We start from the raw sequence: 12,292 nt of genomic DNA, 5'->3' as shown, positions 1-12,292 counted from the left end.
CCAAACGTGATTGTCTAGTCGACGGAGACTCTTGATCACGCACTTGGGAGGCATGATTACTCATGTTTTCCAAACGTGATTGTCTAGTCAACGGAGACTCTTGATCACGCACTTGGGAGGCATGATTACTCATGTTTTCCAAACGTGATTGTCTAGTCGACGGAGACTCTTGATCACGCACTTGGGAGGCATGATTACTCATGTTTTCCAAACGTGATTGTCTAGTCGACGGAGACTCTTGATCACGCACTTGGGAGGCATGATTACTCATGTTTTCCAAACGTGATTGTCTAGTCGACGGAGACTCTTGATCACGCACTTGGGAGGCATGATTACTCATGTTTTCCAAACGTGATTGTCTAGTCGACGGAGACTCTTGATCACGCACTTGGGAGGCATGATTACTCATGTTTTCCAAACGTGATTGTCTAGTCGACGGAGACTCTTGATCACGCACTTGGGAGGCATGATTACTCATGTTTTCCAAACGTGATTGTCTAGTCGACGGAGACTCTTGATCACGCACTTGGGAGGCATGTTTACTCATGTTTTCCAAACGTGATTGTCTAGTCGACGGAGACTCTTGATCACGCACTTGGGAGGCATGATTACTCATGTTTTCCAAACGTGATTGTCTAGTCGAAGGAGATTCTAGATTACGTACTTGAGAAGCATGATCTTTCATTGACTTGAGCCGAAGTTTTTTGGAAGTGGGAGTTTCCAAGCTTCGGATTTGGGAAGAATGTGTCTTTAACGAATAAAGTCGCTTTGATCGAGAATTTTGAGATTCTTGCGATCTTATCTGAGCAACGTAGTTTTTCGCTTTATGTAAACGTATGAGTTTTTTTTGAGAAGCTTCTTTCTCACGAAGAGTTTCAGCCCGTTTTTTAGCATTCAAACGATCTTCCAGTTTAGAGTGTACGGATTGTGTTTGCCTACGATTTTTCTGATAATCTTTGTCTTTTATTCTTCTAGATTCAGTAATATCTTGTGATTCATTTTTTCTCGTTTCAGAAATGCGTGAAGCTTTTTTTGTTTTCCTTGATAAAGCCATTTTTTATGAACAAAATTTTAACAGTATATATCAAAGTAGGATGGCTGTGGTTGCTTCCCTGCGTTACCGGGTACACAACAACACAACGAATAGGCAGATTTATGAACAAAATTTTAACAGTATATCGAAGTAGGATGGCTGTGGTTGCTTCCCTGCGTTACCGGGTACACAACGACACAACGAATAAGCAGATTTATGAACAAAATTTTAACAGTATATCGAAGTAGGATGTCTGTGGTTGCTTCCCTGCGTTACCGGGTACACAACGACACAACGAATAGGCAGATTTATGAACAAAATGTTAACAGTATATCGAAGTAGGATGGCTGTGGTTGCTTCCCTGCGTTACCGGGTACACAACGACACAACGAATAGGCAGATTTATGAACAAAATGTTAACAGTATATCGAAGTAGGATGGCTGTGGTTGCTTCCCTGCGTTACCGGGTACACAACGACACAACGAATAGGCAGATAAATTCACATAACAACATAAGCCCGAAGGCATATAGTGCAGAGGACATTTTTATGGGAGTTTTAGCCAGTTATCAAACTGTTTCCGCCTTCACCGCGTGGAGGTACTCCCAGCTTATGTCGTTATCATTAGTTCATTATCTACACTAATATTATAAAGAGGAAAACTTTGTTTGTTTGATTGTAATGAATAGGCTCATAAACTACTGGACCGATTTTAAAAATTCTTTCACCATTCGAAAGCTACATTATCCACAAGTAATATAGGCTATATATCATCATGCTAAGACCAACAGGAGCGGAGTAATGCGCGCTGCACAGCTAGTAGATTCTATTAACGTTCACACTGCTCTACATTACATAATTGTCATAAAAGTTCCCGTGATCCGCGCTCTCTTTTGCTCATATTTCACATCATTAAAGCATTCTTGTAATTATGTACAAACATAAAATACTCGTGAAGCTCTTTCAAATGATACCAAACACGGTATATCTATTTTTTAATTTTATATTAACATAGAACTTTTTGTCCGCTAGAGGGCGCCATACTAAATTTGGTGACAAGCTTTATAGCTCATAAGTCCTAACCAACATTATTCTGATAAGTAGTAAAGAAGCTATGAACGAAAAGATGTGAATTATATGCAATCAGCCCATGAATACAGGTAAAGTCACAAGCAAATGCTAGTAATATGTATATATTCAAAATGTACAAGTAAAGCGCTTTCAAATGATACCAAACACGGCATATTTATCTCAACTTTATTTTTTTACTCTGTATGTTTTGTCCGCTAGAGGGCGCCACATTCGATTTTGTGAAACCCCATATAGCCTATAACCAGCGGACAATTAAGACGCTTCTAATGATATGTCATTTGTCGAATTCTGATAAGTAGTTTAGAAGTTACGAGGGAACAGATGAACATACATACATACATACATACATACATACATACATACATACATACATAGCCTGTCAAAATCATAACCCTCCTTTTGCTTTGCCGTAGTCGGGTAAAAAATAACAGAATACCACGTAAAGTATCAATATAAAAATGCAACTTGTATACAAGGCTAACGTACTCGTACAGACGATTGACTCGATTGACAAACGATCACAAGATGGGCGCCGATTAAATGATTTTCCAACTCTATGATTTTTCAACGATCCATTTCATGTACACGAATTGCGTAGGTATTATATTTTTGTGTTATTTTATTTTATTTTTCATTATAATAAACTAAACAATACTGTTTTTGATTTATAAGCTTAAGATGTTTCATTTTTATATTTTTGGTAATAATGCCGCCATAAAATAAAAATATTATGCACTAAAATTATTTTGACTTTTTAAACATAAAATACGTAATTCGGAACACGATGAAGTGTCACAGGAATCATCCTAAATGAAAAGGACTATAGTCATTTTTACTTTTCAATAGACATTTCGATCCAATATGACTAATTTTTTTTTTCCAAAAAAATACGTGCCTTTTATAATATTTGAAGATACGATTATTTTTATTAAATATCCTCATATGTATTAACATATTTTTTTAATATGAGTAGGTACCTTATTTATTTATCCTATACATTTGTTTGTTACGCTAAACACATGCAATCTTTAATCAAGATTATTAACAACATAATCTTAACTCTTTTCTATCTTATCAGGTGAGGATTCTAACTGAGGGGTAAAAATTTTCGATAAGAAATAAAAGACAAGGGGCTTGACAAATATTGATAATCTTGATGATGATTTTCCGTACGTGATTCAGAACATCTGATTGATAAAGAAATTAGATCTAACTAGCTTCCTGCCCGCGGCTTCGCCTGCTTTGTCTAAAAACTAATAAATTATAGATCTAACTACATAATATACCGAAGAACTGTCCAGTGGTTCTTACGTGACAACCCTCCATGGATTTTCATCTTCCGTAGGTATATTCCTTAACGCTGTAATAAGCCCTCTGAACTTATACATTTTTTTACATAAGTAATTTAAAAAGCAAGAAAAAATATACATAAACAACTATTTCAACATTTGTAATATCTACATCAAGTTATCTACCATTATATTTTATAGATCAAAGATCCAGACGAGTAGAATGATAATAAAAAAGTCAAAGCAAGGTTACGATTATTTACGTTACGTAACATTATTTTAATTCAATTAGGTACTTACACTGAAGACTACTGATTATTTAATGTATATTGTATAACTAGCTGCTCCGCGCGGTTTCACCCCCGTGGCTCCACTCCTGTTGCCCGTAGCGTGATGAAATATAGCCTATAACCTTCCTCGATAAATGGGCTATCTAACACCGAAAGAATTTTTCAAATCGGATCAGTAGTTCCCGAGATTAGTGCGTTCAAACAAACAAACAAACAAACTCTTCAGCTAATTATATTGACCGACCCGCGAAGGCGCAAAAAAAAAACCGAAATTTACTTATTAATAATTTATTGTAAAAAAAATTACATGATAAATTATTCCTAACTTAAACTATGTCCCTCCCGTTCAATGTTGGAACAAAGAGTGCTCGTCGTTCACGGCGGAGCAACTACAGCGTCGCGGTGGCGATGATTGCCGCAACACTCTCAGGAATCGCAGGTGTGCGCGATGTCGCAATTGCTAACAGGTGCAAGTCCTTCTTGGGTGGCCCATGCATCCTCTAATGGTTAAGGCGTGTATATACAGTACATAACACCTCCCTCCTGAAGTTCAGCGATTATTGGCGGGCAAGGCTCGTTAATATCGCTGAAATTTCACACTCCGCCGATTGATGTTCTATTTCTTCTTTTTGATTACCATGAACACTCGTAGTTTTAGGTTTTGATGTACGCACTCTCCGTACGACGTACCATGTCACTAGGGCAACTGCACTCGTTATTAATATAACATATATCGGTATGATGGAAGGCTGCATATAGAGAATCTCGTATCCGTTGTTAGTACTGATAGGCATTTCCATTGATATAGCTCTGTTACTAGCGTGTAATTTATCCAAATTTATCGAATTCAACTTCAGAACTTCTTCATCTGTATTATATTGGCTGGAATCTGGCAGGTTTGCAATTTTCATTATCTGTCCTTTGATATGGTCTTCTCTATTGACTATCTTGAAAGCCTCCGTTTGAAGAATGCAGTTTTTGGGTATTGTGGCTAAGTAGCTTCCTTTAATGACGTCATATTGATCTTGCGAGCATGATAGGTGAATTTTTGATGGCTTGGGGAAACTGATGACGTAGTGGGCGTCGTCTAATTTTTCTAGTGCGGGTGCTCCGAGCTCCACAGGCGTGAAGAGACAAGATGCGACGACTCGTTGCGTGGTAATAAGGTGATACACGCAGTCATTTTTGGATCGATGATGGTTCAGCTTGTCCTCACATAGATACCCTAGGCCAGACTTCGGGCATTCTGCCTCCATGTACATAAAATCCTCGTCGTGAATTGCCACAAAAGGATAGGGTGGAATTAGGACTTTACTATCTTTATTAGGAACTATGGATAATTTAAATAATTCAAAGGTAGCAGGAAGGACAACCGGGAACATAAAAACTATAACTATATTTCTATTACTATAATAATAGCCTAGTTTAACTAAATCAAAATATTCTCTATAATTAACTTGAGGGATTTGATCTTTGCCATAAAATTTGTTTAACTTATTTAACATTTCTTTTAGTGAATTTGAATTGAACATAAGATGATGCGTACTTTTCGCACGAATAAAACCTAATAAATTTTCTAATCTATGTAATTCCTCAGATATATCATCAATGTTATCTGATTAAATTGCTACGCGTTGAATTAAATCGATGTATATAGTAATGTTTAAATTATTTTCCTTTAAATCATTTATAGCTATTTCAATTTTTTCCTGATTTTTAATTAAGTTGTTTAAAATGTCAGATTGTTGGTTTATCCAATCTTTACTGAGGCTTATATGATTATTCATTTCTGTGACCAATCTATTTTCATTATTTTGTAATAATTTAATTGCGGTATCATATTTAATTGCATCCGTATAGTCTAGGTTACCAGAAATACTTTTTATTACTGAACCTAAACCATCTATGAGACCTCTCTTTTTGCGATTGGGTTCAAAAGTTTCTAACTGATTTGATAATTTAATAATCTTATAATGTAAGTGTTCGATATGTGAATTATATAGCGAAAATAATCTATCGTGCAAATTAGGTGTTAATGAATTTAATTGATCCTTTACTATGGTTATACTATCGCGAATATCTTTTAAATTAATAATTTGCAAAAATGAATGATAATGAGTGACAATTCTTGCAGTTCCAATATTAAATGGTAATATACCGGGTCCATCATCCAAGCTACTCAGGGTGGGATCCTCCGCTTGAATCAGGCACAGGATCAGAGGAAGGATTCTGTAACAATTTAGGTACCCTCTTAAGCCTAAATTTAGCAACAGCGCCATATTTCTTCTTAGTATAGATATGAATAGGTAAATCAGCCGGTACATCTGTTATAGGGATATCTAGAATTGGGTTCTCCGCGTCAGTATGAACTGTGACGGTGTCGGAATTTGCTTTAAGAGTATCTGATTTCGAATGTGCAGTAATCTTAATTGAATTGGAATGAACAGTAATTGTATCTGAACTTCTTTTTATTAATGAAGGTGTTGTCTCAGTTGGATTAACCGCTAAAGAATCTGTTTCCTCATTATTAATTTGAATTCGCGATAAAGCATCGGCGTTACAATTTTGCTTTCCCTGCTTATAAATTACAGTGTAATCGTATTCGCTAAGTTTGAGCCTCCAACGTGTGAGACGGGAATTAGGTTCCTTTAAATTCATGACCCATTGAAGGGGTCTATGATCAGTTATAATTTTAAACTTACGGCCAAAAAGGTAAGGGCGGAAATACTTCGTTGCCCAGACAATTGCTAATAGCTCCTTCTCAATCGTGCTATAATTAATTTCGCTACTATTAAGTGTACGTGAAGCGTACGCAATTGGTTTATCGGAACCAACGGGGCCTTGAGAGAGTACAGCACCGATAGCTAAATTCGACGCGTCAGTTGTAAGAATAAATTCTTTATTGAAATCGGGATACTGAAGAATTGGATCGTTCATTAATAATGTTTTACACCTATTGAAACATTCAATGTAATCTTTAGAAAATGTTATCTTTGAACCCTTTTTTAAGCATTGTGTCATGGGTTTCGTGATTTTAGCGAAATCTGGTATGAATTTCCTGTAATAACCTAATAGACCTAGAAATCGTTTAATGTCGGTTGGAGTTTTCGGAAGAGGATACTTTTGGATGGCAGATATCTTATCTGGGTTAGGCTTTATCCCATCTTTGCTAATAATGTGACCTAGATACGCGGTTTCGAGTTTAAGAAATTCCGATTTATCCATCTGTATTTTAAAGTTGGATTCGCGCAATCTCTGAAACACTTTTCCAAGATTAACGATATGCTCCTGTAAAGAAGTGCTAAACACTATTATATCATCTAGGTAAACTAGACAAATAGAATTTTGCAAATCTCTCAGTACATTATCCATTACTCTTTGAAAAGTAGATGGACTATTCTTTAGACCCATGGGCATTCTTAAGAATTCAAAATGACCATGTTCTACACTAAAAGCAGTTTTTGGAATGTCAGCCGGGTTCATTTCCACTTGATAAAACCCACTTGCTAAATCTAACGTTGTGAAATATTGACAGTTACCCAATTTACGTAAGACATCTGTAATATTAGGAATCGGATATTTTTCATCCAAAGTTTTCTCATTTAACTTTCTAAAATCAACAACTAAACGCCATTTAACTTTGCCGGATGCATCTGCCTTTTTAGGTACTACCCAAATAGGAGAGCTCCATGCTGAATCTGATGGTCTAATAATACCTTGTTCTAACATCTTACTTATCTGATTCTGTACTTCCTGCCTATGAATAATTGGATAGCGATAACTTTTCGTATAAACCGGTATTTCATCCTTAGTTCTAATAGAATGTTTAATTTTATTCGTAAATGTTAAGTTTTCTCCTTCTATATAAAATACATCCGCATACTGTGTACATAATGACTCTAAATTTAAACGTTCCTCATTATTTAAGTGATCAGTACGCAAGCGAGATAATACCTGTTTCACACGGTCGGACGAACGTTTGGTGCGCGTGCACTCGTTATTATAAACCTCGGCACATACCGGTCGATCCATTGAAAAAATTACATCATTACGGGTTGGATTAGAAATTTCCACGATAGCGCGATTGCTTTTCGCCTTCGTTAAACATTCAGAAATATGACAATTACATATAATTTGTTCCGGTATAATAGCGTCTCCATTCTCAACATCTACGGGCAATCTAACTAATTTACTACTTCCTGCGGGTATGACGTCCTCATAAAGATTAGCGTTCCGTGAGTCATATACTAATAACCGATTCGTAGCATTGCAAGTATTTAAAGTTTTAGTTTTATAATTAATGGATGCTTCCCATTTATCTAACAAATCTGAACCTATTAAGCCGTCGAAATAATTGTGAAATTTATAAACGAAAAATGTGATATCGTCAGGGTCATTAAATTCAGGAAAACTAGGTAATGTTATAGAATAATTATTACGTGTTACAGCATGAACATTACTTACTTCAAAGGGATCATAATTAAGAGTAACGTCAGGAAAATATCTCTGTACTGCATCAGGGCTAAGAAAAGATTGGTTAGCTCCAGTATCAATTAACAATTTAAGTGGAGGATTATGAATTTGAATATAAGGAAGTTGACGTTGCGTGTGTAGATTTAATTCTATTTTGGTTTTTCTAATTTTTGGTGGATTCTGAAAATCTTGATCGTGTTCTGAACGTACGTCACACGTTTCATCAGAATTTTCAGGTGCGTCTGTCTGTTCGTAATGTACATAAGGTTCATATTCCGTACAGTAATATTCATTATTATAATAGTCATCTTCATAAGGATATAAATCGGTACAGTAATAATCTTCATCTAGATATTCATTATGATTCATCTCCCTAGTCTTAAAATAATTACTCGGGGGTGGATTGCCAAATTTTGACCAATCATGAGCGCGTGCAAAAGGTGTCGGTGGTAAAGTCTTTGTCACGTAATGGCTAACGCCACTCATAGGATGCGGTTTCGGTTGCGCGGGATGTTTAGGCTGTAATCTGAACGTATTGCTCTGCGGGTTATAGTTAGGAGGTGCAGCGCGGAAAATTTGCATAGTACGAGTTGGACGTGCTGGTCCTTGCGGTTGATTAAAATTTCGATTAAAATTTGGTGGCTTAAATTGCGGTCTAAACGAATGTATAGGCTGTAGTTTAGAAGATATAGGTTCACTAAAATCATTATGTCTATAAAACGGTTCATGCGAGTACGGCATTCTAAAAGGTACGTGGGGTTTCCTATCAAAAGTTTCATTACGTTGTTGAAGGTATAAAGTGCTTTGTTCTTCATTAACGTATTCTAATGCCTTTTCAATAGTTGCGGGGCGCATGCAACGTATGCGTGAGCCTAACGGATCTCTTAAACCACGTAGGAAAGCCTGTAGTGTTAATTTTTGATACAGGTCCCTTTTTGCCTCACGAGTAGTAACGACTGTTTCATGTAATGCTATATACGTCATTATGGTACTAAAAAGATGCTGACATCTTTCATAGAACTCTTGAGGAGAGCTACGACCTTGCGTTAATAAGGCTAAATCGTTATAAAGGGCGGTCTCATCTCTATGGTCAGAAAAGTTATTAACTAATACGCTTCTAATACCGTGCCAAGTAGTAGGTATACCATTTGCATTAATAACTCGGGCTGCGGGCCCAGTAACTTTATTTAAAATACCATTACATAACGCGGCAGTTTTTAAAGTATTTCCGGGATCTTTATCTATAAATTCCTCAGCTAATTGGTCACTTAAATGTATAAATCTTGTTAAAACGTTAACATTACCATCGAATTCTGGCAAAAGTCTAAGCGCATTAAAAATTTTATCCAAATCTGACATTTTAAATATCTGTATTACCTATATAAATTATATTAAATTTAATTAAATTTATTTACTTCGTTAAACTAATATAAAAATTAATAATCTTTACCTAATATATTTGAATCATAAAATGAATTAATTCGTAAAATTCGAAAATTAATCAATTCGTAATTAATTAATATTTAAATTTATTAATCTTTTATCAACCTAATATCTATATATTTGAATTTTACAAATTGATTTTGTAAAATTCTACAATTAATTCGCGATGAATTAATATATTTTAAGCCTACGCACTACAGTTCCTCGGTTCCCGTGAATGGGTAATCTAGGAAAACTTACAATCTAGGAGTGGCAAGTCACTAAGAGAATTAGTGTACTTACAGGATTTTCATTTCGGCCTTTCCTGCAGTATCAATGTTTGGATACCCTTCGCGTTGCGGCGGCCAACGGTGTAGGTTCTGGATCCCCGTCGTCGTCCCTCCGATGGAATAGCGATACTCGATGCTTGTAGTTTCGCGTTCCGAGAGACGGCTCTCAAGGATTATCCTACCGACTGCGCCAATTATATTGACCGACCCGCGAAGGCGCAAAAAAAAACCGAAATTTTAAAGAGTGCTCGTCGTCCACGGCGGAGCAGCTACAGCGTCGCGGTGGCGACGAGCACTCTTTGTTCCAACATTGAACGGGAGGGACATAGTTTAAGTTAGGAATAATTTATCATGTAATTTTTTTACAATAAATTATTAATAAGTAAATTTCGGTTTTTTTTTGCGCCTTCGCGGGTCGGTCAATATAATTAGCTTTATAATATTAGTATAGATATGTCGCAGCCCGCAGGTAAATTGTAATACTTCGCCGTTTACAAACGGCGTCGGTCACTTTACAAACGGTCGGCATTTTGTTATATGTCGAGAATTTGTAAACATAATTTTTTGGTTTGTATAAGGATGAGGGTTCTTGTATTTAAAACTACCTATTTCTGTATTGTTTTAAAAACAAGAACCTAACTGTTTGTAAACGGCGAAATATTACAATTTGCCTGCGACATATACATATTACATAATTACATACAATATTTAGTTGTACATTTTTTTTAGTTTGATTAATTTCAATGGAACAAATAATTTGGTGTAATGTTACTAAAACGAAAATCTATATATTACTAGCTTCTGCCCGCGGCTTCGCCCGCGTGGTGTTTTGATAAAAGGTAGCCTATGTTCTTTCTCAGGGTCTAAAGATTGTCTGTGCCAAATTTCATCAAAATCGATTCAGAGGTAAGCGGGAAAGCGTAACAGACAGACAGACAGAGTTACTTTCGCATATTAGTAGATAGGGATTATCAATACGTACCCTTAAAAAGAAGATTTGGCTAACAGTTACACGTTAAGTCGTATGATAATTATTTTCATTAATAGAATGAAATTCTTACTCTACAATGTACTAGATACTATTTTTGCATTAGACTCACTGATAACGTCAATAATTCAATAATATATAATTCTTATCATTATGTAGTACATGTCATTATCAAGTTGAACCTATAATTACCAATTTATCTCGTTCAAAAGAACATTACAATATGTCACTTCATACATAAAATAGTCATATATATGTAAATGTTTTTGTTTCATTGTAATGGCCGTAATGGCCATAATGTACCTACAGGTACATGTAATTTCAAACATATTGACAATAACCTTACATCACAGAATACATAATAGTAGTATATGTACCTAAATCCTACTAAAACAACAAATGCCAAAGATCAACATTGCCAAAAAGAGCATTCACCTTAGCAAGTTAAAAATAGATAGCCTGCGAATTCATTTAGAATTAATTATTAATTATTTGCATAAACAAGCAAATTAATATTAAAAATTTTTTGACCTTATCGAAAATGACTATATACGTATATAATCAATTCGAATCGCCTTAATGCAATCGCATAGTCCATATTTCAATAACATTAATAATACTTATCTTTAATCTTTAATCTAAATCTTATCTAATAATTTTGTTATTAAAAGTGTAGGTTATGGTTTTAACCTACTAACGGTATTTTTTTTCAATAAAAAAATTGGTAGGTGCAACTTTATATGGAAATTCAATAAAGGCAATTAATTAATATTAAAACTTATAATTTTTCGACAGATTATTATTAGAACATTAGCAAAAAACTACTGTAGGTAGGTACTAATGTAAAAAGTAGGACAACAAGAAAAGAAAGTCCTCATAAGTCATAATATTGTTTCAGTTGGTGAAAAATATTGTCTTCATTAAAATTTGAAATATTACGTGATCATCATTATACACAGTTAATATTGACACAGTGTTTTAATAATAATAGAAACAGCACGTGTAATTTCCATTCATAAAATATATCAAAAATTTTCCTCATTTGAAATATTATATATTGAAAATTTTACCACGAAATATTTCTAGGTCAAAAATTTATATGGCTTTTTCGTTGTGTGAACTATTTGAAATAAAAAAAAAATGTTGTGTGGTTTTATGAAACCACGGTAAAAGTGAAACTGTTCGAACGGTTCCGAACACTGCTTTGTGTAGCGCATGTCACGTGACACACGCGATACACGCGACATGCGCTACACAGACCAAAAAGTTTGAGACGATGTAATAAAAATTTCACTTTAAAAAAATATTTGTAAGGGTGCTTGTCCACTATATTACTTCAAACGCTAAACGCTTCTAACTTCAATCTCAATGAAGCAATATGATTGGTTTTACACACATTTCTCGCTTCACATCCTC

The sequence above is a fragment of the Colias philodice genome, chromosome 20 (genome assembly GCF_061535455.1).
Source record: "Colias philodice isolate Cphi_HAF_F1 chromosome 20, ilColPhil1 Martin Lab GWU primary, whole genome shotgun sequence".
NCBI classification, from domain to species: Eukaryota; Metazoa; Arthropoda; class Insecta; order Lepidoptera; family Pieridae; genus Colias; species Colias philodice.
The sequence above is the reverse complement of the archived record's forward strand: the minus strand, read 5'-3'. Positions refer to the sequence as shown.